Genomic DNA, 6,253 nt, shown 5'->3' with positions numbered 1-6,253 from the left:
CTGCCAGACGTGGTGGCTCATGCCTGTAATCCCAGCACTTTGCGAGGCACAGGCGGGTGGATCACCTGAAGTCAGGAATTTGAGACTAGCCTGGTCAACATGGTGAAACCCTGTCTCTAGTAAAAATACAAAAACATTAGCCGGGCATGGTGGTGCACACCTGTAGTCCCAGATAAATGAGAGGCTGAGGAAGGAGAATTGCTTGAACCTGGGAGGCAGAGGTTGCAGTGAGCTGAGATTGTGCCATTGCACCCCAGCCTGGGCAACAAGAGTGAAATTCCACCTCAAAAAAAAAAAAAAAAAAAAGAAAAAAAGGAAAAGAAAGATATCGGTTCTCAGCTGCAGAGGGTGTGTGGCCTAAGATCAACAACTGTCACAGAGTTGGTGACCCCCGGCTCTGGGCTGACCTGACTCCACCCTCAGGGTCTCACCTAAGCCAGCTTCTCCCTGGCCCCGGAATCTCAGCTTGGAGACCACCTTCCCTCCCTCCAGCAGTGTCTGTTCCTAGAAGACAGGATGTCAGGATCCGGGAATTCCAGGCCAAGGTGTGATCTAAGGTCCATCAATTAGCCTGGACTCCAGCTTCATGTCTGCTCCCCAGCCCTCCTTCCCTGCCAGCTTCTGCTTGCAAGCCTCCAGCAACGGGGAGCTCATCACCTGGGTGGTTCAGACAGGGAGAAAGTGTCTCCTTGGAGGTTTGTTCCCAGCTCTGGGCTTGGACTTGGATGGTAGTGAAGCATAGCTCAATGGGCTTTCTCCTGCTGGTGGTCTCCAGCCCCGGGGTACAGTGAGTGACTGCTTGCTCTCAGCTGTCAGCTCCCTGGCTGGGCCACCAGTAAGTGGCTGTTAGCCAGGGCCTAGGCACTATATTCTCAAGCATCCCCTGAAGGTGGGGTGCAGAGGGACCCAGCCTGTCCCCTGGAAGTGGAAAGCAGGGGACCCAGCTTTCCCCTGGAGGTGGGGTATGGGGGGCCAGCCTGTCCCCTGGAGGTGGGGTGAGGGGGCCAGCCTGTCCTCTGGAGGTGGAGTACGGGGGGCCAGCCTGTCTCCTGGAAGTGGGGTATGGAGGGCCAGCCTGTCCCCTGGAGGTGGGGTACGGGGGTCCAACCTGTGTCCTGGAGGTGGAGTGCGGGGGTCCCAGCCTGTTCCCTGGAGGTGGGGTGTGGGGGGCCCAGCCTGTCCCCTGGAGGTGGGGTACAGGGAACCCAGCCTGTCCTCTGGAGGTGGGGTGCAGGGGTCCCAGCCTGTCCTTCTCCACACAGTGGGCACATACTGAGGGCTGCCCACAGCATTTATTGCCTTTCAGTATCTCATGGGAATTTTGTGGGGTTGGAAGGACAAGAAATGGCCCCTTTTGACAGCTGAGTAAACTGAGTCTTAGAGGGAAAGGGCGGGGCCTCCTGGGGGAGGCAGAGACTGATGCTGACCCAGCAGGTCCTGCAGTGAGGGGGAAACAGCCCCAGCCCACTTCTTACTGACCCCTCTCCCCTCGGGATGGCTCTCGGACTCCTGCGGCCCCGACACTCATGTCCCCTCCCATGAGCTAGTGCCTGGGCTCTCGGCTCCCTGAGGCCCACCATGCCAGGGGAAGCCCCAAAGGTGGCACCATCTGAGGGACCCTGAGCCTTGCTGGGGTAAGGGGACGGGAGGTGTAAGATGTGGTGAGGGTGCTGGCTGGGCGGGACCCAAGAGGTGGGCAGAACATGGAGGTCATTTGAGGTGGGGGCGTTCAGTGAGGGTGCTGGCTGGGCTGGACCCCTGAAGATGCACAGAGCGAGTAGGCTATTTGTGGGTGGGAGGTGTGCTGGGAGACAGGCCCGCTGGGGGAGGGTAACAGAGGCCTCTGGGCAGTTGGAGGAGGAAGCTCCTGTCAGCCTCAGTTTCTCCATCTGCCACAGGGACTGGGGAAGGGTCAGCCACCTCTAGAGCTTCTCAGGAGGTCTGGCAGCAAGGCCCCCCCATACACTCCACATTGGGGAGGGATGGTCAGGGGCCGGGACAGCAGAAAGAGGGAAGTGGTGGGAGGATGGGCAGGGGAGCTTCCCCCTGCAGTCCATGTGTGGGCGTGGGTGAAAGCGAGATTCCAGATCTCTCTGGGGAGACTGTGGAAGATCCAAAGCTGCCACTGGCCATGCTGTCCCGGCCTGTGGCTGCCCTGACCCTGCTCTTCCTGTCCAGTCCCCCTCCCAGAGACCCTCGGCTGACACATTGTGAGGGTCGGGCTCCTCTGCTGAATGTAGACTTCACAGCCCAGAGAGGACAAGACATTTGCCCAAGGCCACACAGCGAGAACCCATGATTACCTGCAGAATCAATGCATGCATGAATGAGTGAGTGAGTGAGTGAATGAACGTCCTAGTGGGCTGCTGTGTGAGCTATCTGTGCCATGGTCTGACTCTTGGGGTAGCAGAGCCTTTCTGCCGCCCTCATGGCTGTACCTGGGGCAAATACCAGTGTCAATGGTCTCCTGTCCCAGGTCCTGTCCTGGGGTGGAGGTAGGCAGAGACAGCAGACTTGCCCACAGCCATGCCTCCAGCTGTGGTGGCTGGCACAAGCCATGCTGGGGGTGCACAAGTCTGCTGTTGTGTGGGCACCTGTAGCGGCACCAGGCGGCAAGTTTAGCAGTCCCGCCCACCTGGGACTAGGTCTAGCCTCCTGCATGCAGGACCCCCAGCACCCAGCCCCCAGCCCTGCCTTCTTCCATCCACCCCAGCCTACCCTCCAACTCCTGGGCACCCACTAACCTGACATGGTCTTTGTTCAGTTCTACCCTCTCTGAGCCTCAGTTCCAGGCTGTGGAAAGGCAGATAAAAGCAACCCCTGGCCGGGTGTGGTGGCTCATGCCTATAATCCCAGCACTTTGGGAGGATGAGGCAGGCATATTACGAGGTCAGGAGATTGAGACCATCCTGGCTAACACAGTGACACTCTGTCTCTACTAAAAATACCAAAAATTAGCTGGGCATGGTGGCACACACCTGTAGTCCCAGCTACTCGGGAGGCTGAGGCAGGGGAATCGCTTGAACCTGGGAGGCAGAGGTTGCAGTAAGCCGAGATCACGCCACTGCATTCCAACCTGGGCGGCAGAGAGAGACTCTGTCTCAGAAAAAAAACACACAAAAAACCCCTTAGGGCACAGCTGTGGAACACAGAGACCCCGTGAAGGGCACAGCCTTAGTGGAGGGGGTCTCACTGGGGAGTTGGTGGGGAGAGGGCTTAGACTCCAGGCAGGCAGAGCTGGGTTTGAGCTTCTGCACCTGTTTTAAAACCAGTCCCTGATCTAAACCGTGTGCCCGTGGCCAGGGCTTGGCCGTGAACAAGGCAGGTGAGGCCCAGATGCTTTGAAGTTCCCAGCACCGCTGGGATGGCCAGACAATTATAATGGTAATGGCAAGAATAATAGTGGCCTGACAGTGCACCCTCACCACGTACCACACCCGACGCCTTGTGTCATCTGCACAACACACTTCGAGGCCGGCCTTCTAGTTATTCCCATTTTATAGCTGAAGAAACTGAGGCACAGAGAGGTGGTGCCACTCACCTAAGGCTGCCCAGCTAATAACTAGCAGAGCCAAGATGGAAGCCCCGGGAGTGTGGATCCAAGAGGCAGATGAACGGGCTGGCTGAAGGCCTTGAGCAAAACACCCAGCCCTTGTCAGCCTCAGTTTCCTCCTGAGGTCCCACTGCCAAACCCAGGGCAGGTCTGGGAAGGGGCAGACCGCGAGTCGGCTTGCACAGCTGTGGGCCCAGCTCCAGGAGTCTCCCTTTTAGGACCTGTGAAATTCGATCATGTCCTGACCCCTAAGGATGACTGCATGGCTGAGGAGCCGCTTGGAAGCCCCGTGGCCTGCAGCCCACCAGGCTCGCCCAGGCCCTCGGCCCCCATCAGCGTGGGGTGGGAGCTGCAGAGAAAGCCTCAGGCATGAATATCATGGGGGTGGGCAGAGGGGTGGTGGGAAGGGGCTTTGAGGGAGGTCCCTGTGGGCACACCGGGGCGGCCCGGCCTCCTGGGGGCTGCGGGAGAGGCAGCAGAGCCAGCCCGCTCAACAGCAGGGCCACAGTCGCCCATGGCCCCTGAGGAGTGATCTCCTCCTGGCTCCACAGAGGCGAAGAGGATGGGAAGAGGCAGAGGAACCGGCTGTGCGGGACACCTGAGCCCCGGACCAGGCCTCCCAGGGGGCGGCTGCCTGGGGGCTGAGAGGCAGAGAGGAGGCCAGTTCCCACCGCCTTCCTGCAGAGGCCCCGGGAGGAAGCGGGTCAGCAGGTGGTGGGCCAGCTGGGGCCTGAGCCTGCCCCGACCCCCATCTGCTGGGCAGGGGTGTCTAGGCCAGTGGCCTCCTGGCCTCAGTTTCTGGATCTGTCACTAGGGACACTGTCCCTCCCATCTCTGGCCCCTGAGGCAAGGCTGGCGTGCAGGGCCCTTATCCCATTTCATAGACGGGGACACTGAGACCCCTGGCAGGGCTCACGGGTGATACAGGGGTGTTCCCAGCTCTGCCAATGCCAGGCTGCTTCTCAGGCTGAGGAAGTCTGGAGACCCAGCTTCGAATCCTGGCCCTACCACCTACCATCTCTGGGCTGGGGGAGCGCTGAGCCTTGGTTTTCCACATGGCATAAACAGTGCTTCGGAAGATCAAATGAGCCTGCGTCTGGCACGGGTGATTACGGGATGGATAGCACCTTCTGCCTGGTGGAGCAAGTGCTGGGAGCCGGGCCTCACTGGCCCAGGGCCTGGTGGCCACTGGCCCAGAGCTCAAGCCTGGACCTGAGGGCTGGGGGAGAAACATCCTGCCCATGTGTGGGCCTGGCGTGGGGTCTATGGCAGGCCCGGGGCTACCGCGTTGCGGGCCCATCTCTGTGTCTATGTGAGCCCCTCTGTCTCTTGCGCCAAACGGGTGCCTGCGGTCCCCGGAGCCAGGCAGGGGGCACAGGGGCCGGGTGCTCTCTGTCCGTTCTTTTCACACGGGGGCAGGAACCACAGGCCGTGTTCCTGGTGGGCAGACAAGGGGCTGGCTGCTCCTTGAGTCTCCACTTTGCCTGTACCATTGGGCCCCAGGCCCCCAACTTAAACTTCCCAGCCCTTCTCTCTGTCCCCCAACTTAAACATGCCAAGGGGGGGCCGACATGTCACAGTGGCTCCAAGCCTGCTGTGGTGAAGTGTGGGGGAACTGGCTTAGCAGTGAGAGAAGACCCAGCTTCCCAGATTCCCGGCATTTTGGGGTGTTGTGGGTTGAATAGAAGCCCCCCAAAAGCTATGTTCAAGTTCTAACCCCCAGAACCCATGAAGGGGGGAACTTGTTTGAAGAGGGGCTCTTTCTTTCTTTCTTTTTTTTAGGGGGGATGGAGTCTCGCTGTTGTCGCCCAGGCTGGATTGCAGTGACGCGATCTCAGCTCAATGCAACCTCCATCTTCCAGGATAGAGATTCTCCTGTCTCAGCCTCCCAAGTAGATGGGATTACAGGCATGTGCCACCATGCCCAGCTAATTTTTGTATTTTTTGTGGAGATAGGGTTTCACCATGTTGGCCAGGCTGGTCTTGAACTGCTGACCCCAAGTGATCCACCCAACTCAGCCTCCCAAAGTGCAGGGATTATAGGTGTGAGCCACCGCGCCTGGCCTGGACAAGGCTCTTTGCAGAAGTAGTTGAGGATCTTGAGATGAAAGGGCAGCACACAGGCTGGGAGAGAGGCTATGTGAAGATGGAGGCAGAGATGGGGTGAGGCCTCACTAAGCCACCCAAGCCTTGCGGGCAGCTGCCAGACAGTGCGGGGGGGGCCGAGCAGACAGAACAGACCCCTCCTGCCCTCAGGGGGAGCCAGCCATGCGGCCACCTTGATCCCGACTTCCGGCCTTCCAAAGGGTGAGACAATGAATATCTTCTGTTTCCAGCCAAGTCTGTGGCCGTTTGTTAAAGCAGCTCTAGAAACTAACTTGGGGAGCAGGAGGAGGTTTCCAGAACCTGGGAGGGAGGGGGGAAGGCTTGGGACAGGGGCCAAGTGGGGTGCCATGTGGGAAACCCTCCCCCAGGGGCAACTTCACAGACCTCTGAACCCCAGCTCGGGCTTCCGTACATTGGTCTGGTGGGTTGTGGGGGTGAGCTCACAGCAAACCAGGCCTCCTGGACTCCTGTTCCCCAGGGGACCAGGTCTGGCTGGGAGCTCCTGCAGCCTAGCATGGGATGCCGCCTCCCAGCCCCCACAATCCCATGCACGGGACAGGGATGCTAGGGGGACTTTTCCTCTTCCCTCGAGTT

The sequence above is a fragment of the Sapajus apella genome, unplaced genomic scaffold, assembly GCF_009761245.1.
Source record: "Sapajus apella isolate SASKATOON/1434 unplaced genomic scaffold, GSC_monkey_1.0 scaffold138, whole genome shotgun sequence".
In the NCBI taxonomy this organism is placed as follows: domain Eukaryota; kingdom Metazoa; phylum Chordata; class Mammalia; order Primates; family Cebidae; genus Sapajus; species Sapajus apella.
Note: the sequence above shows the minus strand (reverse complement) of the source record.